The 27,366-nt window shown below is 33.7% G+C and overlaps 1 protein-coding gene and 1 long non-coding RNA gene across 2 annotated transcripts in view; one reads left to right on the top strand and one right to left on the bottom strand.

Moving 5' to 3' along the window:
• NEGR1 (neuronal growth regulator 1) overlaps positions 1–27,366 on the bottom strand; it is an 897,772-nt gene that overhangs the window by 854,529 nt on the left and 15,877 nt on the right. The window lies entirely within an intron of this gene.
• Positions 869–21,534, top strand: LOC309641540. Its single transcript, XR_014252678.1, has 2 exons — positions 869–7,968; positions 8,282–21,534. It is a non-coding gene; the product is annotated as an uncharacterized lncRNA (long non-coding RNA).

Genomic DNA, 27,366 nt, shown 5'->3' with positions numbered 1-27,366 from the left:
GAGAAGGATAGGTGTTAATTCTTCTCTAAATGTTTGATAGAATTCGCCTGTGAAGCCATCTGGTCCTGGGCTTTTGTTTGTTGGAAGATTTTAAATCACAGTTTCAATTTCAGTGCTTGTGATTGGTCTATTTATATTTTCCACTTCTTCCTGGTTCAGCCTCGGAAGGTTGTACATTTCTATGAATTTGTCCATTTCTTACAGGTTGTCCATTTTATTGGCATAGAGTTGCTTGTAGTAACTTCTCATGATCCTTTGTATTTCTGCAGTGTTAGTTGTTACTTCTCCTTTTTCATTTCTAATTCTGTTTATTTGAGTCTTTTCCCTTTTTTTCTTGATGAGTCTGGCTAATGGTTTATCAATTTTGTTTATCTTCTCAAAGAACCAGCTTTTAGTTTTATTGATCTTTGCTATTGTTTCTTTCATTTCTTTTTCATTTATTTCTGATCTGATCTTTATGATTTCTTTCCTTCTGCTAACTTTGGATTTTTTTTCCTTCTTATTCTAATTGCTTTAGGTGTAAGGTTAGGTTGTTTATTTGAGACGTTTCTTGTTTCTTGAGGTAGGATTGTATTGCTATAAACTTCCCTCTTAGAACTGCTTCTGCTGCATCCCATAGGTTTTGGGTCTTCGTGTTTTCATTGTCATTTGTTTCTAGGTATTTTTTGATTTCCTCTTTGATTTCTTCAGTGTTCCTTTGGTTTTTTAGTAGTGTATTATTTAGCCTCAGTGTGTTTGTATTTTTTACAGTGTTTTTCCTGTAACTGATATCTAGTCTCATAGTGTTGTGGTTGGAAAAGATACCTGATATGATATCAATTTTCTTAAATTAACCAAGGCTTGAATTGTGACCCAAGATATGATCTATAAAGGTTTTAACTTCTCTTTTGAAACTGAATGAGATCCTTGCTGGGTAGAGTAATCTTAGTTGTAGGTTTTTCTCTTTCATCACTTTAAATATGTCCTGCCACTCCCTTCTGGTTTGCAGAGGTTCTGCTGAAAGATCAGCTGTTAACCTTATGGGGATTCCCTTGTATGTTATTTGTTCTTTTCCCTTGCTGCTTTCAATATTTTTTCTTTGTATTTAATTTTTGATAGTTTTATTAATATGTGTCTTGGCATGTCTCTTCTTGGATTTATCCTATATGGGACTCTCTGCACTTCCTGGACTTGATTAACTATTTCTTATCCCATATTAGGGAAGTTTTCAACTATAATCTCTTCAAATATTTTCTCAGTCCCTTTCTTTTTCTCTTCTTCTTCTGGTACCCCTATAATTCCAATGTTGGTGTGTTTAATGTTGTCCCAGAGGTCTCTGAGACTGTCCTCAATTCTTTTCATTCTTTTTTCTTTATTCTGCTCTGTGGTAGTTATTTCCACTATTTTATCTTCCAGGTCACTTATCCGTTCTTCTGCCTCAGTTATTCTGCTATTGATTCCCTCTAGAGAATTTTAATTTCATTTATTGTATTGTTCATCATTGTTTGTTTGCTCTTTAGTTCTTCTAGGTCCTTGTTAAACGTGTTTTGTATTTTCTCCAATCTATTTCCAAGATTTTGGATCATCTTTACTGTCATTACTCTGAATTCTTTTTCTGGTAGACTGCCTATTTCCTCTTCATTTGTTTGGTTTGGTGGGTTTTTACTTTTCTCCTTCATCTGCTGTGTATTTCCATCTTCTCATTTTGCTTAACTTACTGTGTTTGGGGTCTCCTTTTCACAGGCTGCAGGTTCATAGTTCCGGTTGTTTTTGGTGTCTGCTCCCAGTGGGTAAGGTTGTTTCAGTGGGTTGTGTAGGCTTCCTGGTGGAAGGGACTGGTGCCTGTGTTCTGGTGGATGAGGCTGGATCTTGTTTTTCTGGTCAGCAGGACCATGTCCAGTGGTGTGTTTTGGGGTTTCTGTGAACTTATTATGATTTTAGGCAGCCTATCTGCTAATGGGTGGGGTTGTGTTCCTGTCTTGCTAGTTGTTTGTCATGGGGTGTCTAGCACTGGAGCTTACTGGTCATTGAGTGGAGCTGGGTCTTAGCATTGAGATGAAGGTCTCTGGGAGAGCTCTTGTCGATTGATATTACATGGGGCCGGGAGGTCTTTGCTGGTCCAATGTCCTGAACTCGGCTCTCCCACCTCAGAGGCTCAGGCCTGACACCTGGCCAGAGCACCAAGACCCTTTTGGGAAGTCTGAGGTCTTCTGCCAGCGTTCAGTAGGTGTTCTGTAGGAGTTGTTCCACATGTAGTTGTATTTTTGATGTATTTTTGGGGAGGAAGGTGATCTCCACATCTTATTCCTCCACCATCTTGAAGGTCTTCTCTATACCTACTATAATTATTAACTCTCAGTATCTAATTATATGCATTAAAAATCTCAAATATTACATCACTTATAGTACTGCTTTATGCCACTTCACATTATTTCTAAAAAGAAGTATGTTAATTTCTGTATTACGTGACGTCTGGATAAATACGTTTTTGTTATTAGTATAAACTTGATCAAGGTTTTTAATTTAAATTTGAATTGGACATTAAATTATCTTTGTTTTAGGCTAATAGGAGATTTATAGGGAAAGCTAGATTTATCCTTTCAGATTTACCTAAGTATAGCATCTTAATCTGATTTTGCAGTACACCACATTTAGCCCCTGATCCCAAGTTAATTCTATGTGTCTCATTAATAATTTATTTTATTCAGTGTTCTTCTTTTGTTTTGTTTTGGTAACAAACATGTGGTAGAAAAAACTTCTTCCATGTACATGTGAGTTCCTTATTGTTCATATTCAAAATATATATTCCAGGATGCAAGGGGGGATTACTGCATCTAGGCTGCTACAAATGCCTTAGCTTTTCAGTTATTAATTTTGAGATGTATACCTTTTTATAACTTTCAATCTCTGACATTACCTATCTTATTTTAAGATAAGAGAGTAAGAAATTTTAGATCTGTTGTTAGGTTTTGTAAACCTGTTTTTTCTACTTTACATAGGATGATATATGATATATGATTCAGGAATTTTCTACCCCACAGTATGAATTCATACATATTTTCAACTTTGCTTAATATATTATGTATGAAAGCAAAACATCTCTTATGTGTCTTCTACCTAACATAGCCAAAGATACTAGCTGGAAATAGTAAATACAGTTTATTCTCATTATTCATGGCAGTTTATGTTTTATTAAGTTGCTGCAACCAATGAGTTAGCAAATAGTGAACCACTGCTTGAGGGGGAAATACAAAGTTAGGTTCCTGGGGGCCTCTGGTCCCAATATTTTCATCACCTGATCAACATATAATGTTTGTGTGTCAGTTTTTGTCTAAAGAACCCTTAACATTTTAAGGCATTAAAACTCACAGCCTTAACATGAGTTGAGGCCTCATTAACTCATTGATCTCACGGCGAACAGCACTATAATTCATGCTTGAATGAAACTTACCTAAGACATGTATTTTCTGCATAAGATACATCACAGCCTTTTGCACTGAGGAACACTTTACAGCACTTCAGCACTATGCTTGGGGGCATTTTAAACAGTGAAATCATGAATAAAAACGATGAAAAAAATGAGACTGTAAACAGACTGCAAAAAGGACACTTGTTTACAGTATGAGAGCTGAAATAAGACAGAGACTCACCTTGTTTGACCTCACCTGGGAACGTGCACATTGATTGACTCAAATTTTCGCTGCTCTGCATTTGTCTACAGATGACTGTTAAGTGCCCTGAGTATTGATTTGGGGGATACAAATAAAGAGAATTTTCAAATATGGGATACTATTTGCAGATAAAATAATAAGGATCAACTGTATATTGTCTAAATTTCCATGCTGATCATCCAGCCCAGTAGAGCTTTCTAATTGGTTGAGAAGTGAGTAGAATAAATTTTAAATAATGTATTTAGTAAATGACCTAAAATTTGTTAAAGAAATGTATAGGAGTAAAAGGCTTATGGTGCTATTTCTACTGGAACAGGATGAGCTACAGCAGAAAAGATTCTTCCACATCACAAGTTCTACTAAGCTTCTGAGTTAATGGTATGGTCATGCCACCACTAATAATTCCTAAAAGATGGCAGCACATTTTAATGTAATGTGGCATCAATTTATGTTTTAATAAATTAGATTGTGCAAATACAGTATTCAAATATGCATCGACTACTAAATCGTATTATTTCATAATAATGTAGAAGAATTCTCTTGGCTATAAGAAAATAAAATTGCTATTCATTTAGAAGATCCAAAAATTAATTTTAAATATAGGAGAAATACATTTAGATGAGAGAAATATTTTATCTTGGCCTAAAATTCTCTTCATATCCAGTGATGAAATATGATAGTAACATTTCATTTCAACAAAATTGCTAAGTAAATATTCTACTAATCAAAAGAAACTCTAAATTCTAGACTTCTAATATGTTTCTAGACTAAGTTTTATAACCCAACACTCTCTAAACTAAGTTTCAACAAGTTATTGACAAAAAACTATACGTTATAAAAAACAAAATCACAAATAAAAGTAAATTAATAGGCTATGCAAATGAAATATAAGTTTTAAAGTAAGAAATCAAAATATTGATTATTTTCTACCCTACTAAAATTCTTCCCAGTATTTGTCATAAAGTGCTTATGTCCTTAACATATTTAAATTCCATTTTTACAATGAGATGGATTACAGTTATCTTATCATAGAAAGCATTTTATCCCATTCAACAAAATAAAGTTGATTTTGTCTGCCCATTGACTGTTTGCAATAACTTAAACTAACAATCCAACTTCCAGTCTTTTGCTCTTTCTTTCCATCAGTTACTCTTCTAAAATATAATCCTAACCAGATCATTCTGATGCTTGGAACAATTCACAGACAACAAATTAAAACCCAAATAATCACCAGTCTTAAAGATCCCTTTATGATAGTGCCCTTGTCTAGTTTTCAAGCCTCACTTCTGGCCATGCCTCCTCCACACATTACACCCTAATAATAATATAATAACTTTGACCCAAAATCATGCTATTGTTTTATATCTCCATTCCTTACATCCTTATCTTAGAATCTCTTTCCCTTTAGCCTGCGTAAAGAACTCTTACTTATTTAAAAATCAGCTCCATCATTGCCTTCTCTATGAAGCTTTGCCTGTTTGCTTTGAAAAACAGGTTGATCATTTTTCACTTTAGAACTTTTCATATCCATTTGTTGTTGCCTTTATCAAATAGGAGTAAGCTTCCAAAAGACTTAGAGTGTCATTATTTATTAATATTCTTTATTTTGTGTTATTTATTTTGTAACCCAAATATTAGCACAGTGCTCATCACAATGTAGGTGATCAATAAATGTGTACTGAATGACAAAATGAAATTAAAAAGACCCTTTGTCCACTCCATATTCACTGTCAATTTGTTTTAATACAAAACACAACAGTAGTGTGATAATTCTCCACTCAATAAAGATTCATCAGTAATAACAGAATATGGGGAAATATTTTCATTATACATATTAGCAAAAGCCACATTAAAAGGATTAAAAATATTAAGCACTTGATGGGAAGTTCATAAATATCACTAAATGACCTTAGCTTTATTTTTGTCTCAGATTTAAATACCATCTGCTTTCAAAAGCCTTGAAGTATTGTGTAAGAGTAGAAATTAAATGCAATAAAATATAAGGCACATAACAGCTAACAAAGAATGCTTTTATCAGCTGGCACTCTTCTAAGTACTTTAGTTATATTGATTCATTTAATCTGCATGACATGAAATTATATAGGTGCTAGTTTCTCTATCCTCATTACAGACAAATTAAAATGAAGACAGAGAAGTTAAAAATAAATAAAACAAAACACTTGCCCCAAATTACTCAGCCAGTGGGTGCAAGAGCCAGAATCAAATTCAGTACTTCCACTCCAGAGCTCATGCTCTTAATCACTACTTGATACTCTCTCTGGTTCAGGTGAAAGAAAGATGCAGTAGATGTCACTAGACCCTTGCTATGAAAGAACAGTTAGACTTGACCATTAAATTACAGTCTACAATTTCTTTGAATCATTGCAAATACAAATAATTTTTGATTATTAAGATCTTATTCTGAACCAAATACTTTACATATTATTCTATAAAACAATTCTGTAAAACAGTATTTTAGTACACGGACACGTAGTATTATTTTAATCAATACTATTTGTTGACTAAATGAATAAAAGAGAGGGTTTTAACATAGTTTTAGTATCATTTTATTTTTGACAAAAGAGAGCAAATTTAGGTAATTCGCTCATTGTCAAAAAGTAAACGATTTTGCCAGGGTGGAAATTTAGATGCTTCCAAGACATGATGACTTATGGAGTATAAAATTTACACATTAAACTGAGTTTCAGTAAGTATTTTTATTTCTGTAGGTAATTAAGCTAAAATTACCCAAATTCTTTAGTTCTGATGTTATAACTTACTGTGAGGAATAAGTTTGACGTATCTAGAGGTATGAATAGAGAGCACACCTATTAAACCTTCTCTCAAATATCCATTCATTCATTCAACAAATATTTACTGCACACTTCGTATCAGATGCTTTTTTAACTGCCAGGGATACAGCAGCAAACAAATCAAACAAAATCCCTCCCTTTATGAGCTTATATACTACATCCAAAAGTAAACAAATAAATATATACAAATATAATACGTCAAGTGGTGATAAGCACTGGTCAGAAAAGTGTAATTTGATAAAGTGACCCTTGATTAGAAACCAGAAGGAAGGAAGCAAGCCATGGAGATGATTAGGGAAACAATGTTTCAAGAGTAACATGTGCAAAGGTCTTGAGGCAAGAGCATGGTTAGCTAGGATGGCAAAAATCAGAGGCAGAGCTGTAGGAGATGAAATCAAATAAATTGCCGGCAGATTATACAGGGCCTTCTTAGGCATTTTAAGGTCTTTGGATCTTACATCTGATGAGAGGGAAAGTAATTAGAAGAGTCTGAGCAGAGGATTGACATTTTCTGACTTAGGCATTAAGAAAGGATTGTTCAACATTTTGCTACTGTGTTGAGAAATGATTGTTGGAGTGTCCCGGTAGAAAAGCTTAGCAGGGAGAGCAGTTAGGTAGCAGATATTGCAGGTTTTAGGCAAATGTAGACAAGTGCTGAAAGCTTTTGTCACATACATTCTACACAAAAATAGCAATAAATGCTTTTCTCTTGTTCTTCTATTTAATTAACAAGCATAAGTCTTTTGCTGCTCTTCCAAATAAGGCATATCTTCAGAATACTTTGCCCTATGATAAATGATAAAACTTTTCATCCCATGTATTTATTTATTAATAAAATATTTGGCTATGGACTGACAAAAAGAGTCAGCAAGACATGGTGCAAAAAATTATAAACTGCAGCCAAACATGCAGAAAACCAATCTCTTCCATTTCCTAGCTCTATGATATCAATAAATTAATGTACTCCTCTTGTCTTTGCTCTCTAAAACTATAAAACATGTATAATCCATTCTTAAATTTAATTAAAATAAATTTAATTGAAAGCTTATTATGTGCTAGGCCGTGTGATAGGTGTTGAGTGGATATGGGTAAACTGTGGCTCTTGCTCTGTAGAAGTCTAATGAGTGAGACTGGCATTAGATAAATATTCACACAAATAACTGTATAATTTAAAATTTAATAAATATAAGTGAAAACACACAGAATGTCTTGTGAGAAGAAAACAAGGAAATACAATTAATGATAATATTAGTAACACACACTGAATACTTTATAGAGTACTGGTCTATAACTTTAGTGTTTCATGGATGGAATGAAGTATTTTAAATAATGATCAAAGAGGGTCAAAGAGCTTGGTATAACTGGAGAGGTTCTATCATTCTGAATCTGTTCTAACACACACACAAAAAAACTGAATAAATAAAAGTTCCTGATAAGTATCTCAGAAATGTTCATCTCCCCAAAGAAAGCATATGAGTTTGTTTATATAGCAATATGAAAATTTAGTGACTTTAAGCAATTTTTTTTTTTTTTTTTTTTTTTTTAGTTTTATTTATTTATTTATGGCTGTGTTGGGTCTTCGTTTCTGTGCGAGGGCTTTCTCTAGTTGTGGCAAGTGGGGGCCACTCTTCATCGCGGTGCGTGGGCCTCTCACTATCGCAGCCTCTCTTGTTGCGGAGCACAGGCTCCAGACGCGCAGGCTCAGTAGTTGTGGCTCACGGGCCTAGCTGCTCCGCGGCATGTGGGATCTTCCCAGACCAGGGCTCGAACCCGTGTTCCCTGCATTGGCAGGCAGATTCTCAACCACTGCGCCACCAGGGAAGCCCAAGCAATTTTTAAGGTATCTATGCATTCATAAAACATTTAATGAGCTTTTCTAAAAATATTCCTGATAATTTCTGTTAAAAAAATAAAATATCTTAACAAATATTGTTTTGTCTTAACAAATAAATAATGTTAGGACAAAAAGAACCACAATGTAATTTCTATTTAGTATATATTTAATGCTTTTTTGTGTTAACATATTACTTTTATAGATTACTAAATAGCTACCTTTGAACATTGTTGAGAGATGAATGTGAGCATGGAATAGTAAATAATACTTAATATTTATACTGAAGTTTAAATTGGATTGAGTTTAAATAGGGAAAAAGAGAGAGGAGAAATGTAGGTCAGGCAAAGAAGCATAGGTTAAAAAAAAAGAAGAAGATAAAAAAGAAAAAGAAAGAAATAATACACCATGTTTCCTAGAAAGAAGTCAGATTCATTTTGATATCTGATTCCTTTTCTTACAAATGCCCCAAATATTCCATTCAGTACTTGGGAGATGTGCATTGATCTCAGAGATGACAAAACTTGCTTTTTACTACTTGAGTCTGTTAATCTTATGTGTCAACTTGGCTGGGCTATGGCACCCAGTTGTTTGGTCAAAGACAGTCTAGATTTTGCTGTAAAAATACTTTTCAAGTGTAATTAACATTTAAAACAGTAGACTGAGTAAAGCAGATTACCCTCTATAAAGTGGGTGGGCCTCATCCAATCAGTTGAAAGCACTCAGAACAAAGACTGAGGTTTCCCAAAGAAAGAATTCTCCTCAAGACTGCAACATTGGTGGGTAGATAGATCAATAGATAAATAGATACATTCACACAGGATATACACACATATACAGGATATATACATATATCCCATTGATTCCATTTCTCCAGAGAACTCAGACTAATACACTATCCTTGAATTGTAACTAATTACTTTTCTCTCTAATTAGTAAGAAGAAAATGATTTTAAGCCTTAACATATACATGCATATTTTGACAGTCAGAAAAAGAGAAATCATGGTTGTTAAAATAAATAATTGTTTGGTAATTTAACTGTTATTTTGTTTAATTTGGGACAATGAAATACAAATCCGTACTTTCAGGTAATAAATAATCATATCTAAAAAAAAATATGCAAAACAAGCCAATGAAGACCATCTACTTTCTTATTTGCCATTGTGCCTAAAGACACAGCATATACAGCATAAAATATTATTTAATAATCTTGGAATCCTGTAATACCTTCATACATTAGAGAGCTTTAATAAGAGAATGATACATTTAACTGTGAAATTCCTTTCTTTTGTCCATTTTTATTAGAACTTTAGAATTAGTGATTATATGTACTCTTTTTGACATAATTAAAGTCTCAGCCACTGAAATACATTTAAAGTAATATGGAAACCAAGAAGAATGTGATTTTTCTCTGCCAGCAGCAATCCCAAATAGGGCCGTATCTATACAGACTAAACTGGTCACTCCCACTGGGAAATAGCAACCTCCAAATTATGGAGATGGCATTATTTTTCAAGATGATCTGTTCCATGTACTGCTACCCAGCATGCTATCCATAACTCTCCAGATAAATTTAAGGGACTGAAAGATTGATGAATTATTTTCTTGTAGGGAACCCCAGCAGAATTCACCAGAGAATTTCTTATGCCTATGTGAAGATCCTTTAGCAAAACAGAAAAAGTGTGGAAAGAGTAATGAGACATTAAAATCGACTGCTATTTACTAGAAATTCTCTTGTGAATGTACACAAGAAAGAGTAGCCTAGGACTATATTATACCTTGCAAGGTCATACTGTATCTTAAAAGGGGCATATTATGTGTTGCTGACCACTGTATCTTCTGTTTATCAGTTTCACATTGATTTTTTAAGCAAGGGATTATTTTAAACAAAAGAGACTTTATGCATTATTCAGATCTTATTCTTCCTATGAATTACATATGTCATAAAAGTTAGATTAGCAACCTATTAATAGAAAATAATTGTAAAATACTTACTTTACAAAAATATATTTTCAAAAACAACACAAAATTAAAGACAAACAAAAACACACACTATTTTGTTTGAATGATTTAATTATAGTCTTACAATGAAACATTTTTCTCATAATATTTCTTCAAAACAATTTTCCTTTGTGCTAAAGGATACAGTCCAGGCAAACTTAGTAAATTTCTTCCTCAAAAAGATGATTGATCAGAAAAGAGAGTTTTATTTAGAAAAATTTTGCACGTTATTTTGTATTTTTGCAGATATCATGATATTTTGGCTACAAATATTTGACTATATAAAAGCACATTTTCACATTAGCCATATTTTATTTGAATCTTCCCATAGCGTTCATTTCTGAATGTTTACATAAAAATGCATACAATCTAACCTCTTAGGGGTTTGCCAGTGAATTTATTAAAAAATTCTGTTACCACTGTGGTCTTATGTCAAGGTCGTCTCAGGGCTCAAACACCACTTCAAACATTAGTGTACCAAGCCCTACCACCATGACTTGGATTTGATAAACTCCTCTCTCACTTAGAAATTCTAGAATGCTTATGTCTGTAACACATTTGTTGATTTGTTTTCTTCCATAACTAAGTTCTGTTACTTTACAATTCCTATGTAGAGTGGTAGGGTGTAGAGTGGACTCTATAGTTTATATATTAATTTATCTTTAAAAATTTTTTCAGAGAAGAGGCATGTTTGTGTGTGTGTCTGTGTGTGTGTGTGTGTGTGTGTGTGTGTGTGTGTGACAGAGAGAGAGAGAGAGGACAGTTTTAATACAGTGTTTCTTTAGGTGCTCCAAATTAATCAGGATGAGTGCTCATTTGAAGGTCTACAGATACAGCTCCCTAAAAGTAGTATATGATCTATACTATACAGTATACAGATTTATAGATCTAACAGTATATGCTATAACCTCACACCATCCAGTTCAGACCTCTGATTATAAATGGTCATATTTAAGGCAAGGTGGCATTTTCTAAGATTAGAATGTAATTAAACTGCTAAGGGACAATGAATTGGTGATGCCTACTGAAGAGGGATACACATTTGCAGGTTGTTTTATTGTCGTTGTTGTGTTTGTTTGTTGTTTTAATTAAAGAACCCTTTTTCCCTCAAGCAATAGTTTGACAAGTATAAATATTTACTATAGAGGTTTTATGTAGTTGGGTGCATTGGCTCATATAGGTCCAAAGATGTGGAGATTTTTCAAATTATCTGATGATGTAGCTGCCTGAATTCATTGGATAGTGTTTTTTGTTTAAGATATGGGGCTATAATTCATCCATCATCTCTTATTGTTGACAAAGCATCTCTAATAGTAACATGTCATTCTCTCTCTTTTGAAAATTCTTGAAGAATTGAAAAGTTCATGTTAGGATGCTTTGGGTACTCTCTAGGAAATGCTCCCATCTCATTAGGCTAGGTGCCCAGAAGTTTAAGCATGAAGTAATACAATGAATTTCAGATCAAGTCACAGAATCAGAATACTTTTATGGACTGACAATAAGCCTGAAGAGGGATTAAATAATAAATCAACACTCATCTTCACTTCCATACATAATTCTTTCTGCCATATCTTGGGACACGGCCAAGTATGAATCTTTTCCAATCAACTACTTTTCTCTTCAACTAACAAGAGAGCATGGAGACATAGAAAAATAAGCCAGGAATAGGTGTATATAGGAAGTGCTCATAAAGGAATAAGTAAGTGTTCATAAAGGAAGAGATAAATACTAGAACACTGTGTTGCCAGTAATGAAAATGAGGAATCGTAACAGATTTCAAAGTCATTCCTAATTAAATAGAGATAAGAAAAAGATACAGGAAAAGCTTAAGCCAATACATATGTCTTTAATTGAAATCTATAGAAATATTATTTGGATATCAGGATATTGTCAACAGAGTCAATAATAATCCCCAAAAAAAGCATAATGTATGTGTACCAAGTCCATGATATTGAAATGGAAATTTCACGAAATTGGGACTTGTCTTGGATATGTTGTTGGAAGAAACAGTAATCAGCAAAGAGAAACTTAGCTGAAGCTGAAATGCAAGATTAATTCAACATGAAAACCTTGAAATATAGAATTTTTTAAATTCCATCATTTTACAGATGAAAAAGTGAAACCTGAAGTAGTTATAAATGCTTTTCCCAAGGCCAAAGGAATGAATTTCCCAAGGCAAAGTTAGACAACATTATCTAACAGAACCAAGACTAATCTATATTCTGTCCTTACTCAAATTCTACACATACCCCAGGATCCACCTCAAATCTTACTTTGCTTCTAAGTTTCTATATCACATGTACTCCCTCTTCTCTCAATTTAAGTATCTGTATTGTCTTTATTACACATTTGATATGTACTGCACTGATAACTCTTCCATGGGTGTGTTTCTTACTGTTACAAATCAAATACTATTCTACTGGACAACATCTTTACAACTTTCCCTCAATACCTAGTAGAACTGTATGTATTTAGGAGGCACTCAAAGAATGCTTGCAGCCTGGATGAAATGAATGAAGGAGGAACACTGCTGCCTTTCAAGCCATCAAGTTAAAGTCCTGACAGCTTCTGTGTTTTCAAAAATGATACTTCGGCCTCCACTCAGGTATACAGCAAGAAACAGCATTTTATGCAACATACGGTTAAACATGTTACAATAGCCAGTAAAATGATACATTTTATATGAAGTACTTCATCTTTTTCTTTATATTAAACTATATTTTCTCTTTCTTTAAAAACTTATCTCTCTCATTTTACTTCTAGTGAATTTTCCCAGAAACTTCATAGCCATTCCTATTTTTTTCAGATAATCCCTTACAAGACTTATATATCTAAGTCTGTAAGTGTAGTTAAAATGCATATATTTCTTCCTATTTACAATTTAATATATTTTTATGTTTTTCGTGTTTTTTTCCCTCATTATCTACTTTAGGTTTTCGGTTTTCTCAAATGTTCGGCAATCTTTCATTATGGCAGTCTGTCAATTCTACATACAGTTCATCACAGTTAGTATGCCCTCAAATGAAGCTGAAGCCTTATGAAAAATAAACCTATGATCAGGTCCATTTTTTTTTTTACTAGATAAGTTAAATACTCCCCTTGTGTACAAGTTTAACATGCACACCATTATTAATATAATTTCATTTACTGTTGGAGTAACTGATTTCACTTACATGATTTGAATAAAATAATAGCATGAGTGTAATTCAGATCGAATTCATGAAAACCAATTATTTTATTTATTTGCAGCAAAATGAAATGATAGTTAAACAGCTGGCATATATTAGGTGTTGAAGAAATATTTATTTATTGAATGAATGAATAAATGAACAGATGTCCAGAATACAATTCAAAAATCAGGACACTAACTTAACTTACTCTGGGTATTAGTGTACTCTATTTCACATACGGTGCTTAAAATTTGCTCACTTAAGAATGTCTACTCTAATTTATCAAAAATACACATTAATTGTAAAACATTAAACTTTCATGGAAATCTAGTGAATATTATTTTTTCTGAAAATTAAATAATAGCTTAAAATTATATGAAGAGCAATCTGGAAGTCTGTATGTTGAATTTTATATGGTAATCGCACAATAACATGAACTGCAATAAACAGAGTTAAACTATTTGACCCACTCTTAAACAAATAATAGAAATTGGAATGCTATCACTGGGAAACATAAATTTTATAAAACAATGTACAGCATCTGTCTTGTTTACACCTAAACTATCACCAAAACATTAAGGCTTAGTAGCTTGTAGTTTAGGTTAACAATTGAGCATGCATTGCACATACTGAATAGATTTTCACCTTTCCCACTGAAGAGTGTTCACCAGATGATAATTAGTATCTGCTAAGGGCTCTTCAGACCAACATGATATTATCAAGAAATATCAGAAAAGTGTTCACACAATGCTCATCCAGCTGAAGATTCCAAACACGTCTGTTTTTACTGCCATTTACTGTAAATTTTAACTCTGCACCAGCTGGCCAGATCCTTTTCCTTTACCCCACCCTCAACAGTGGAGAACAAGAATGTGCCTTTTGTTTGTTTATGTAATGTATCTAGTTTAAATGGATGAGGAGATAGAAAGTGCACATTTAAAGCTAAAACTGAATTATGAATTATAATTACTCTAATGATGTAACTTCAATACTTTATACATATCAAACATAATTTGTTTCCTAACATCTATTTCATTATTGCAGTTCACAGAAAGAAAAGAAATTCAGTGAGCTAAAATGCATGTAAAAACTAGAATATATATTCTGTGTGTAAACAAAAGTTTTAGTTTTATTTACTGTTTTAATCAAATTTTATTTATTTGATTAGAGAAATAATACAGCTTAACTATGAAATTTGAATCTATATTAAAGGATAAATAAAACAAAACTGGAACATGCATATAAAATCTATGTGATGAAGCAGTTAACTAAATATATTCTAGAGTTATTTTGCCCACCAGGGACATTTGACAGTATGTGGGGACCTTTTTGATTGTTATAACTCAGGGGGTTGGGTGCTACTGGTATCCAGTGGATAGAGGTCTAGGATACTGCTAAACAACTACAACATGCAGTACAGCTCCCACTACAAAGAATTAACCAGCCCAAAACATCAACAGTGCTAAGACTGCACAATTCAAGTGGTCTTTCAGAGGTATATGATGGCCATGTGGGTATGTTTGAACATTTGCTGACCCCCACCCCCAGGACCTTTGTTTTCATGAAGATTATCAGGAAGAAGTATAGCCCCAAAAGAAAAAAAGAGATTAATTATACATAAATAAGCTGTAGGCATTTATGAAATAAAATTAGTTATTACCCTGAAGCCCACAGGGTATTATGACAAAATTATTATATGTACTATAAGTTTGTAATGAATGTGATACAAATATATAGAATGTAAGTACTTAGTTATTTTGGAACTCTACCTTAAGAAAAAAAAGAGAATAATGAGTACTGAGAAAATAGCCTATAATTGGAAAATAATCTAACATATTAAATTCTAAAAGTACTAACATATTTTTTGTGCATTAAAATAAACCCTTCACTTTTTTAGTTTCATAAAAACAATAGATTAGGAGACAGGATATCTCCATTTTAGGTTGTTTACTTTATAGCTACATGACCTTGGTTATTTTATTTCTTTTACAATTCTCCCCACATTGAGCCTTTCTGAAGATCACAAGAAAGAATAAATTATGCAAGTTCTTTAAAAAGTATGTCTCAATATAAAACATGAAAATGTTTTTCTTCTGACTTCCAAGCTCTTTACTGTTATACTTTTTTGAATTGTGTTTTCCTGTTTTAAATCATGTGATCCAAACCATGACAAGACCACATATGTAAAAGGTTTATGACTAGGCCTAAGCAAACCAAAGTTTGCAGTGTAGGATATGTCAACATTTACCAAGTACATGAGATCAGCATTGGAAAATTATATTAAAGACAAAAAGCAATGAATAGTAATCAGTTCAATTCAATTTAATTCAATGCAGTAAACTAAATTAAGGCATTGCGCTAGGTGCTGAGAATACAACAGGGAAACAGCCAGCTTCCTGAAGAGATCGTTAACAGATGAGAATAAAGTAGGTATGAGTTTAGATAGCACCTAAGAGTTCTCTCCATACCACTATTTTCTCTCCTCTTCTCTTTTTATACATTGATATATATTTATTATTCGTTCCTCAAATCCATTTTTTCCTTTACACAGTCAAATTGTGACTGCTTGTGTAACTGAAGATATGCTTTATGGCTCTTCAAGGAATCAACTAAATCATGGTAGAGGATTCTAGTACTTAAAGACTATTTCTCAAAGCGAGAGGGAGAGTTTTATCTCATCTGTAATGAGAGGAGAAATTTTTACTATTTTATAATATTCCACAGCAACACAGAACAGTTTTCCAACATACAAACTTAGTATAGAAAGGAAGGTTATACATAGAAAGAATACATCTCATTACATTCTTCTAAAGGGTAAGTATTGTGTCTATTTAATGAACCCTTACAAGAGCATGAACATAGGTAAGCCTAATAAATGTTCATTGACAATAATGAGATACAAATAAAATTATTCTTGAATGTAGTTCCACCTTAGGCAAAATTGCAAGGCAGGTAACGTTTATGTTTTCTTAGAGCTCATCTCTTTCGCTGTTCTTACTCTTCAGTTCTTCGTAGTAATTCTCTGGATTTTTACCTTGTGTCTTTTGTGTTTTCAGATTTCTTTCGTTTTTCATTTGAGACTATTTTCTGAAATAATTAGCTAACTGTAAAGTTAAAACAATAATAATAATAGTAATAATAATAAAAACTTATCAATGGCTTACTATCCTTCACTGCCATGAAGTGCTTTATGTAAATTTCCTCTTTTATCCTCATAGAAATTCTGTGAAGTATAGATTAATCCCCACTTTATCGATAACATGGCTTTGAAATGTTAAGTGAACTGCCTGAATACACCACAACTAGGACGTAAATAAATGGCTATGGAAACACATAACTTTCTTACTACCATTTTACAGATTTGTTGTCATTTAAGTTCATAACCAGTGTGGAGATTAGTTTTGTGATTTTGGCACCTAACATGATGTGTTAAAGATATTGTAAGTTTGATCACTTTTTATAATAAAATTTAATAGGCAAACCTTCTAATGTATGTGTAAGTTACACAAAACACTGATTTGAAGGTACTTCTTAGAAAAAAAAAGAATCCAAGATAAAATGGTTTTGATAAAGCTACATATTTGGTAAAATGAATATTTAACATCATCATGTTAAATATTGAGAAGTCCTGCAATTTAAAAAATCTCCTAAAAATTAATTTTTCTGTCAACAAAACAGCAAATACCACTTCTGATTAAAGTTCCACACTGTCTTTCTTGTACCCCATAGTGCTCAAATTAAGATGATCAGACTTTCAGTTTCTTGTTCTTCAAAGTGGAATGAAAATTTAAAGACATTTGTGAAGCATTCTAAATATAGACTGCATCTAGATTTTAATTATTTTACAACAAATATGTTAGTTACTCTATCTACATCTATTCAAACATAATTATTTTTAACAATAGTCTTTATCAAGTATTTTCAAAAAATATTTCATATTTTAACTGACTCTGCTAACCTCAGAATTCAACTCACAGGAAGAAACTTCCACATACATATTAAAGAGAAGTTTACTGCCTGCTGAGGGCACCAGTTAGAATTTTTTAGAAGAAATAGAGTGTTGATTAAATACAGGTCACCTGAAAGAGCTTATTTTGTACTAATATTGTATAGATTAGCTTTCCCCATAACACCATTGGAGGAAGTGATGATAAAGAGTGATCAAAGTCCTTTATTTTATTACTGGAAATTACCTATACAAACTGGATGTTTTATTTCTCCAAAAGGAATGTTTCATTTTTTTTATGTTTAAGTAGTTTGTTTTTGATTTTTTAACTAATAAGGGAAGGAAAATCTGTTGTTAAAGTTAAATATATGCTTAATAAAAACCACCTTAAATAATACATATTTTTTAAACTTGTGATGAATGTAAAATACCTAGTCGAAACAAAACAAAATAAAAAGACGAAAAACAGACCCTGTAGAATTTAAAGTTCTCTTTACTTGAATAGTCTGTTCTATCTCTCTCAAACTACTGCTACGTAAGCACTACTTTCTGTAAAGAATTATCTCCCTCCAACTTCCTAACCCCAAATTAAGTGAGGTGGTTAAGATTATTTCTCCATTGTGCAACTGGCTAAAGAACCAGCATTTAGAGTTATTCATCATCTCCAGGTACTTTCTTCTTTTGGGGTGCAGAGTGAAGGGAAGAAGTCATCAAAGCAAAAAAGAAGAAAAATGACAATGACAAAAGAGAATGGCAATAGTGTAATAGTAGGAAAAGATTGTCATGTTCACTTCATTATTTTTTCCCTAATTTTCTTTTCTTCATGTGATTTCATTTCTTCTTAGAAGCTTCCATTATTTACTCAACACATATTTTTTCAGTGGGAATGGGTAAAATGTGATGGAGAATAGATCAAAATAGGAAAAAGTGGTCCCTGGAAGTTACAGGTATCACTTAGTTATGACAGGTATATTCAATATGGAGGCCAAAATGAAATGTTCTAGAGTCCCTTTAAATTAAACTCTATACCACTAAATAGTTTATGTCTATGTAATCAGTAATATGAAGAAAGTATATTAAACAAGAATTCAGACTGAGCTCCTGTCCAAGCTTTAATATTATCAAGACATAATTATTATTCATAACCAATAAGAAGTCTTTAAGCATCTAAGCCTGTGTTTATTCATTTGTAAAATTGAAATTTTAAAACTTGTCCTGCTTCCCTCATAAGTATGTTGTGATATTTAAATAAGAAAACATATAAGTAATATTTTAATACACAATTATTATTTTGCAAGTATGAAATAAATATGTTTAAATTTTAATTCAAAATTTATAATATATATTTATAATCAAATTTGACTTCTACTTTAATGGAATTATTTAGTTTATTTTTAAATAACTAGAGACTCTAAATTGAAGGCTTTTGAATGTAGAAAAACTAATACTAACAATAATTAAATATATTTTAACAATAATGACATTTTTGTTTTTAGAAATCCATTATCCTAGAATGTCTTTTACTGTTTATTATTCAAAGTAAAATAATATACGGATACTAAATAATTTTATAGTAATATTTAAAATTCCTCAAACTTTAAGTTTTTTATAATGTTATATTTTATATTTAAATTGAGAAATTATTTTTAATAACAGAAAATATAGACCCTACTGACACCCATAAAATGTTTAATAATATATAGACTTTTTTGTTACTGGCAAAATTCATCATTTAAAATGCCAGTATTTTATTTCTTCTTAGAAAACTCTCTTCTTGAACATTAAAAAAAAATTGAAAAACTGTACCAAGGTCTAGTTTTTCTATATATGTAAAACCATTAGCAAGAATTTATTTTATATATTTGTTTTAAGAGTATTTACATTAAATTAATACATTTATAGTTCATTATATAAACTACTATGCCAAGTAAATTTTAAGTATTCAATTTTCATTTCTTCATAAAACAGTTCAATAACTCTACATAATATACTATTTTATTTTTAATCAAAGTTGTATAACTATACCATTAGTACTAATTTATGTATACATTATATGTCAGATATTTTTCTCTACGCTATATTAACTCTAAACTCCTGGACAATATTTTGCTTTAATTATGCATGACTAATGACAACTGTCTGCCTTTCTGACTACCAACCTATCTGCTAACACTAAATGAAAATAATTTAAAATAGATAATAAATTGACTCTTTTATTGAGAAGATAGTTTTTGTTAGTCTTTAATTTTATTAACTTTGTGGTTCTAAAGTCAATCAATTTCAATATTTCCATTTAATCTTAGAGTATATCAAACCTCCTCTTTTGAATTTTCTCTAAGAAAAATAACTGAGATGCAAATGCCACAATTTAATTTAACTATTAAGAATTAATTTTTAAATTACAGTATTCCTAATTCACTAGGAATAACAAGTCAGTGTTTAAGAGTAGTTCAAAGAAATGTAAAACAATCAATTGATAAACTATTTATTGAATGTTTCACTAAGTGTTTGGTAACATTTAATTACTAAATGAGAAAGGCATCAAAAACCAAAAGTTCTTTACCTTTAAAACCAAACTAAGGGATGGGGGATGGAGTCAAGATGGCAGTGTGGAACGACGACGAGTTAGCGTCTCCCCACAACTAGGGCACCTGCTGGCCGCTGGTGGGGAACCCTGACGCCCAAAGAGACAGGAGGAACTCCCAAGTGAACCGGTAGGACGTGGGGGGACTGAGGGTGGGAGTAGAAGTGGAGGCCAGACAGGATCAGCACCCCAGAGGCCAGTAAGATCAGGAGAGACAGGTGGGAGGGGCCCTCCAGAACCAGAGGAGCAGGAGAGGAGAGGAGGGTGTTTGCCCTGCCCATTTGAGGCCAGGAAGCCTGCTGGGCTCCCAGGTAAGGTCCCCTGCCCTCTGAGACCAGGGGTGGGGGGCACACCAGGGCCCCTTCTGTTCCATTGAGCCTAAGTCCCACCCCACACAGCCCCCAGGGCCTTTTCCAGCTGTCTGGGTCCTAAGCATAGGTCTCGCCCACCACTCAAACCTTGTGCTTGCTTAGGCCCTGCCCTCCACAGCCAAGGCCTTCCCCCCCTTTTTTTCTTTTCTTTTTTTTTTTTCCTTTCCCTCCTCCTGTTTTTTACTATAATGGTACTGTTGTACCTTCCAGTGGTTGTTGATTCATCTATATTTTTATTTTTATATTCTTTCTAACATATCTATTAGTTTCCTAGTCTAATTTTATTTTTTACTTTGTTATTGTTCTCCCCTTTTCTTTTTTGCCACTCCACGTGGCTTGCGGGATCTTGGTTCACGAGCCCGGGGTCAGGCCAAAGCTCCTGTGGTGGGAGTTCGGAGTCCAAACCACTGGACTAACAAAGAACCTCAGACCCCAGGGAATATTCATCCGAGTGAGGTCTCAGAGAAGTCCTCATCTCAGCACCAAGACCCAGCTCTACCCAACAGCCTACAAACTCCAGTGTTGGAAGCTTCAGGCCAAACAACCAGTAAGACAGGAACACAATCCCACTCATTAAAAAAAAAAAAAAAAAAAAAGAGAGAGAGGGCAAAAATATATGTCACAGATGAAGGAGCAAGGTAAAAACCTACAAGACCAAATAAATGAAGAGGAAATAGGCAAACTACCTGAAAAAGAATTCAGAGTAATGATAGTAAAGATGATCCAGAATCTTGGAAAAAGAATAGAGGCATGGATTGAGAAGATACAAGAAATGTTTAACAAAGATCTAGGAGAACTAAAGAACAAACAAACAGAGATGAACAACACAATAACTGAAATGAAAAATACACTAGAAGGAATCAATAACAGAATAACTGAGGCAGAAGAACAGATAAGTGAGCTGGAAGACAAAATGGTGGAAATAACTGCTGAGGAGCAGAATAAAGAAGAAAGAATGAAAAGAATTGAAGACAATTTCAGTGACCTCTGGGACAACATTAAATGTACCAACATTCGAATTATAGGGGTCCCAGAAGAAGAAGAGAAAAAGAAAGGGTCTGAGAAAATATTTGAAGAAATTATAGTCAAAAACTTCCCTAACATGGGAAAGGAAATAGTCATCCAAGTCCTGGAAGCACAGAGAGTCCAACACACCAAGACAAACATTAATCAAACTAACAAAAATTAAATCCAAAGAAAAAAATATTAAAAGCAGAAAGAGAAAAAAAAAAAAAACATACAAAGGAATCTCCATAAGGTTATCAGCTGATTTTTCAGCAGAAACTCTTCAGGCCAGAAGGGAGTGGCAGGATATACCTAAAGTGATGAAAGGGAAAAACCTACAACCAAGATTACTCTACCCAGCAAGGATCTCATTCAGATTTGACAGAAATTAAAACCTTTACAGACAAGCAAAAGCTAAGAGAATTCAGCACCACCAAATCAGCTTTACAACAAATGCTAAAGAAACTTCTCAAGGTGGGAAACACAAGAGAAGAAAAAGACACACAAAACAAACCCAAAACAATTAAGAAAATGGTAATAGGAACATACATATAGATAATGACCTTGAATGTAAATGGATTAAATGCTCCAACCAAAAGGCATAGACTGGCTGAATGGATACAAAAACAATACCCATATATATGCTGTCTAGAAGAGACCTACTTCAGACCTAGGGACACATACAGACTGAAGTGAAGGGATGGAAAAAAATATTCCATGCAAATGGAAATTAAAAGAAAGCTGGAGCAGCAATACTTGTACCAGATAAAATACACTTTAAAATAAAGACTGGTATAAGAGATAAGGAAGGACACTACATAATGATCAAGGGATCAATCCAAGAAAAAGATATAATTGTTCATGCACCCAACATAGGAGCACCTCAATACATAAGGCAAATGCTAACAACCATGAAAGAAGAAATTGACAGTAACACAATAAAAGTAGGGGACTTTAACACCCCACTTACACCAAAGGACAGATCAACCAAACAGAAAATAAATAAGGAAACACAAGCTTTAAACAACACAATAAACCAGATAGATTTAATTGATATTTATAGAACATTCCATCCAGAAGTGGCAGAATACACTTTCTTCTCAAGTGTACATGGAACATTCTCCAGAAGAGATCACATCTTGGGTCACAAATCAAGCCTTGGAAAATTTAAGAAAATTGAAATCGTATCAAGCTTCTTTTCTGACCACAACGCTATGAGATTGGAAAGCAATTATGGGAAAAAAACTGTAAAAAACACAAATACATGGAGGCTAAACAGTGCACTGCTGGGGCTTCCCTGGTGGTGCAGTGGTTGAGAATCTGCCTGCTAATGCAGGGGACACGGCTTCGAGCCCTGGCCTGGGAAGATCCCACATGCCGTGGAGCAACTAGGCCCGTGAGCCACAACTACTGAGCCTGCGCGTCTGGAGCCTGTGCTCCGCGACAAGAGAGGCCACGATAGTGAGAGGCCCGTGCACGGCGATGAAGAGTGGCCCCAGCTTGCCACAACTAGAGAAAGCCCTCGCACACAAACGAAGACCCAGCACAACAGTGCACTACTAAATAACCAAGAGATCACTGAAGAAATCAAAGAAATCAAAAAATACATAGAAACAAATGACAACAAAAACAGGACGACCAAAAACCTATGGGACGCAGCAAAAGCAGTTCTAAGAGGGAAGTTTATAGCAATTCAATCTCACCTCAAGAAACAAGAAAAATCTCAAATAAATAATCTAACCCTACACTTAAAACAACTAGAGAAAGAGGAACAAAGAATACCCAAAGTCAGTAGAAGGAAAGAAATCATAAAGATCAGAGCAGAAATAAATGAAATAGAAATGAAGAAAACAATAGCAAAGATCAATAACACTAAATGCTGGTTCTTTGAGAAGATAAATGAAATTGATAAACGCTTAGCCAGACTCATCAAAAAAAAAAAAGGGAGAGGACACAAATCAATAAAATTAGAAATGAAGAAGGAGAAACCACAACTGACACCACAGAAATACAAATGATTGTAAGAGACTACTACAAACAACTATATGCCAATAAAATGGACAACCACATAGAAATGGACAAATTCTTAGCCATGGCAATCAGAGAAGAAAAAGAAATAAAAGGAATGCAAATTGGAAAAGAAGAAGTAAAGCTGTCACTGTTTGCAGATAACATGATACTACACATAGAAAATCCTAAAGATGCCATCCGAAAACCACTAGACGTAATCAATGAATTTGGTGAGGTTGCAGGATACAAAATTAATGCATAGAAATCTCTGACAATCCTATACACCAACAACGAAAAATCAGAAAGAGAAATTAAGGAAACAATCCCATTTACCATCGTAACTAAAAGAATAAAATACCTAGGAATAAACCTGCCTAAGGAAGCGAAAGACTTGTACTCAGAAAACTATAAAACACAGATGAAAGAAATCAAAGATGACATAAACAGATGGAGAAATATACCATGTTCTTGTATTGGAAGATACAATATTGTGAAAATGACTATACTACCCAAAGCAATCTACAGATTCAATGCAACCCCTTTCAAACTATGGCATTCTTCACAGAATTAGAATAAAAAATTTTACAGTTCGTATGGAAACACAAAAGACCCCGAATAGCCAAAGCAATCTTGAGAAAGAAAAATGGAGTTGGAGGAATCAGGCTCCCCAACTTTAAACTATCCCACAAACCTACAGTAATCAAGGCAGTATGGTACTGGCACAAAAACAGAAATATAGATCAATGGTATGGGATAGAATGCCCAGAGATAAACCCAAGCACCTATGGTCCCCTAATTTACAACAAAGGAGGCAAGAACATACAATGGAGAAAAGACAGCCTCTTCAACAAGTGGTGCTGGGAAAACTGGACAGCTACATGTAAAAGAATAAAATTAGAACACTCCCTAACACCATACACAAAAATAAACTCAAAATGGATTAAAGACCTAAGTGTAAGGCCAGGCACTATAAAACTCTTAGAGGAAAAATTAGGCATAACACTTTTTGACATAAATCGCACAAAGATCTTTGTTGACCCATTTCTTAGGGTAATGAAAATAAACAAAAATAAACAAATGGGACCTAATTAAACTTAAAACCTTTAGCACAGCAAAGGAAACCATAAACAAGAGAAAATGACAACCCTCAGAATGGGAGAAAATATTTGCAAATGAAACAACAGACAAAAGATTAATCTCCAAAATATACAAACAGCTAATGGAACTCAATAGCAAAAAAACAAACAATCCAGTTAAAAAATGGGTGGAAGACCTAAATAGACATTTCACCAAGGAAGATATACAGATGGCCAAGAGGCACATGAAAAGATGCTCAACATCACTAATTATTAGGGAAATGGAAATCAAAACTACAATGAAGTATCACCTCACGCAGGTCAGAATGGCCATCATCAAAAAACCTAGCAACAATAAATGCTGGAGAGGGTGTGGTGAAAAGGGAACCCTCCTGCACTGTTGGTGGCAATGTAAACTGATACAACCTCTATGGAAAACAGTATGGAGGCTCCTTAAAAAACTAAAAATAGAACTACCATATGACCCAGCAATCCCACTACTGGGCATATACCCTGAGAAAACCATAATTCAAAAAGAGACATATACCACAATGTTCATTGCAGCACTATTTAAAATTGCCAGGACATGGAACCAACCTAAATGTCCATCAACAGATGAATGGATAAAGAAGATGTGGCACATATATACAATGGAATATTACTTAGACATAAAAGGAAACGAAACTGAGTTATTTGTAGTGAGGTGGATGGACCTAGAGTCTGTCATACAGAGTGAAGTAAGTCAGAAAGAGAAAAACAAATACCGTGTGCTAACACATATACGTGGAATAAAAAAAAAAAAAATGGTACTGATGAACCTAGTTGCAGGGCAGTAAAATAAAGATGTAGACATAGAGAATGGACCTGAGGACATGGGGTGGGAGGGAGAAGCTGGGGCACTGTAAGAGTAGCATCAACATATATACTCCACCGAATGTAAAATATTTAGCTAGTGGGAAGCAGCAGCATAGCACAGGGAGATCTGCTTGGTGCTTTGCGATGACCTAGAGGGGTGGGAGAGGGAGGATGGGAGGGAGGCTCGAGAGGGAGGGGATATGGGGACATATGTATGCATATGACTGATTCACTTTGGTGTACAACAGAAACTAACATGGTATTGTGAAGCAATTATACTCCAATAAAGATTTAAAAAAATAAAATCAAATAAGGGCTCTATTTCTTAAATCCCTAAGGCATGAAATATGAAGTATACCTATTAGGAACTTATTAGACATTTGAAAAGCCTCCAATGAGCTGCCTGCCTAATTTTATGAATTTAAAAATTATTTTCTTATTAGGCTACAGAAATCATAGGTATTATCTTCATTACCATAACACAATATTCATCACAATGCTACCACTCTGAAATGTATTTGAGTGGCCCCTTTAAGTTGTAACTTAATTCTTCCTCCCAACTTGTGATATCCTATTTATGATCCTCTACTCAAAAAAATTAGGGGGAAAAACACTACAGCACCATTCACTCTAGAATTCAAGTGATTTTGTTTAACCAAATACCAGAAATTCTTATTTTTAGGTAGTGTTACTTACAAAAATAATAACAACACACTGATTAATTCCTGAAATGATCTCTGGTGCGACTATTTCCCATCCATGTTATTGTATCATTATAATGTTATTGATATTAATATTTTCAGGAGTACGGCAGTAATATTTACAAGGCAAACATGTCCCCCTGTCTCATAAAATTTCTGGCAAGTGATCTGTATAACACTAAAATGAACACTAAGGAATGGAGATGTGGATACATATTCACCTCAACCTCTACTCCAAGAGGGACTTGTATATAAAATGTTAATTAACAGCAAACTATAATAAATTCACAAATTAAACATACATCTGTACCTCATAAATAGATACTTCACAAACCAAACATGCAGAAGACTCTATTGTGAGAAACTAGTTTTTTGTAGATTCATTTATTTATTTCCACAAATATTTTTCTACTCACCAAGACGTTCAAGGTCCCAGGGGATACAAGGGCAATTAAGGTAACAATTCTTCCTTCTCAAGGCCTAGAGTTGGGTAGAGGTATCTTATAAAACATGTATATAAATAACTAAAATACAAGGAAGTAGCTGCTTCTGTTCACCAAACATATTTTGTTCAGTCCAGCAATAATGCAAGGTAATTATTTGGGTTTACAAAAGTGTGAAGTAAACAAATTTTTAAATATGTACATGTATGTATATATTTGTGTATATAAATTTGGGGATATATATACCCCCATGTGTTTAAATTTTTCTTTCACCTCTTAAATTCTGAGCAATTAATAAAGATTCCATGGAAAAAATTAGCATTGAGCTACATTTAGAAAATGAACAGAACTTGGAAATTACTGAAAAGCCATTTTGGAAAATCACCTGTTGAGAAGAAAGTTCCACAAAAGATGGGGCAATAGCAAGAAGACCTATATGAAATAAAGAATAATTAATGAAATAAGTCCCTAAAGTATCCTGCAGTGTATAGAGGTAAACATATTACCAGAGGATCTTGATTTTGGCTGCTGTCAGCTAATCCCCTAAACTATTAATGAAGGTCTATTGTTAATGATATTTATAAAAATCGTGGGCTTCCCTGGTGGCGTACTGGTTGAGAATCTGCCTGCCAATGCAGGGGACACGGGTTCGAGCCCTGGTCTGGGAAGATCCCACATGCCACGGAGCAACTAGGCCCGTGAGCCACAACTACTGAGCCTGCGCGTCTGGAACCTGTGCTCCGCAACAAGAGAGGCCGCGACAGTGAGAGGCCCGTGCACCACGATGAAGAGGGCCCCCGCTCGCCGCAACTAGAGAAAGCCCTCGCATAGAAACGAAGACCCAACACAGCAAAAATAAATAAATAATAAATTTATTTAAAAAAAAATCGTTATAGCTAAAATTTATTG

The sequence above is a fragment of the Balaenoptera physalus genome (genome assembly GCF_965194825.1).
Source record: "Balaenoptera physalus genome assembly, chromosome: 1".
Classification (NCBI taxonomy): Eukaryota; Metazoa; Chordata; class Mammalia; order Artiodactyla; family Balaenopteridae; genus Balaenoptera; species Balaenoptera physalus.
Note: the sequence above shows the minus strand (reverse complement) of the source record. Positions and strands in the feature narration are given on the sequence as shown.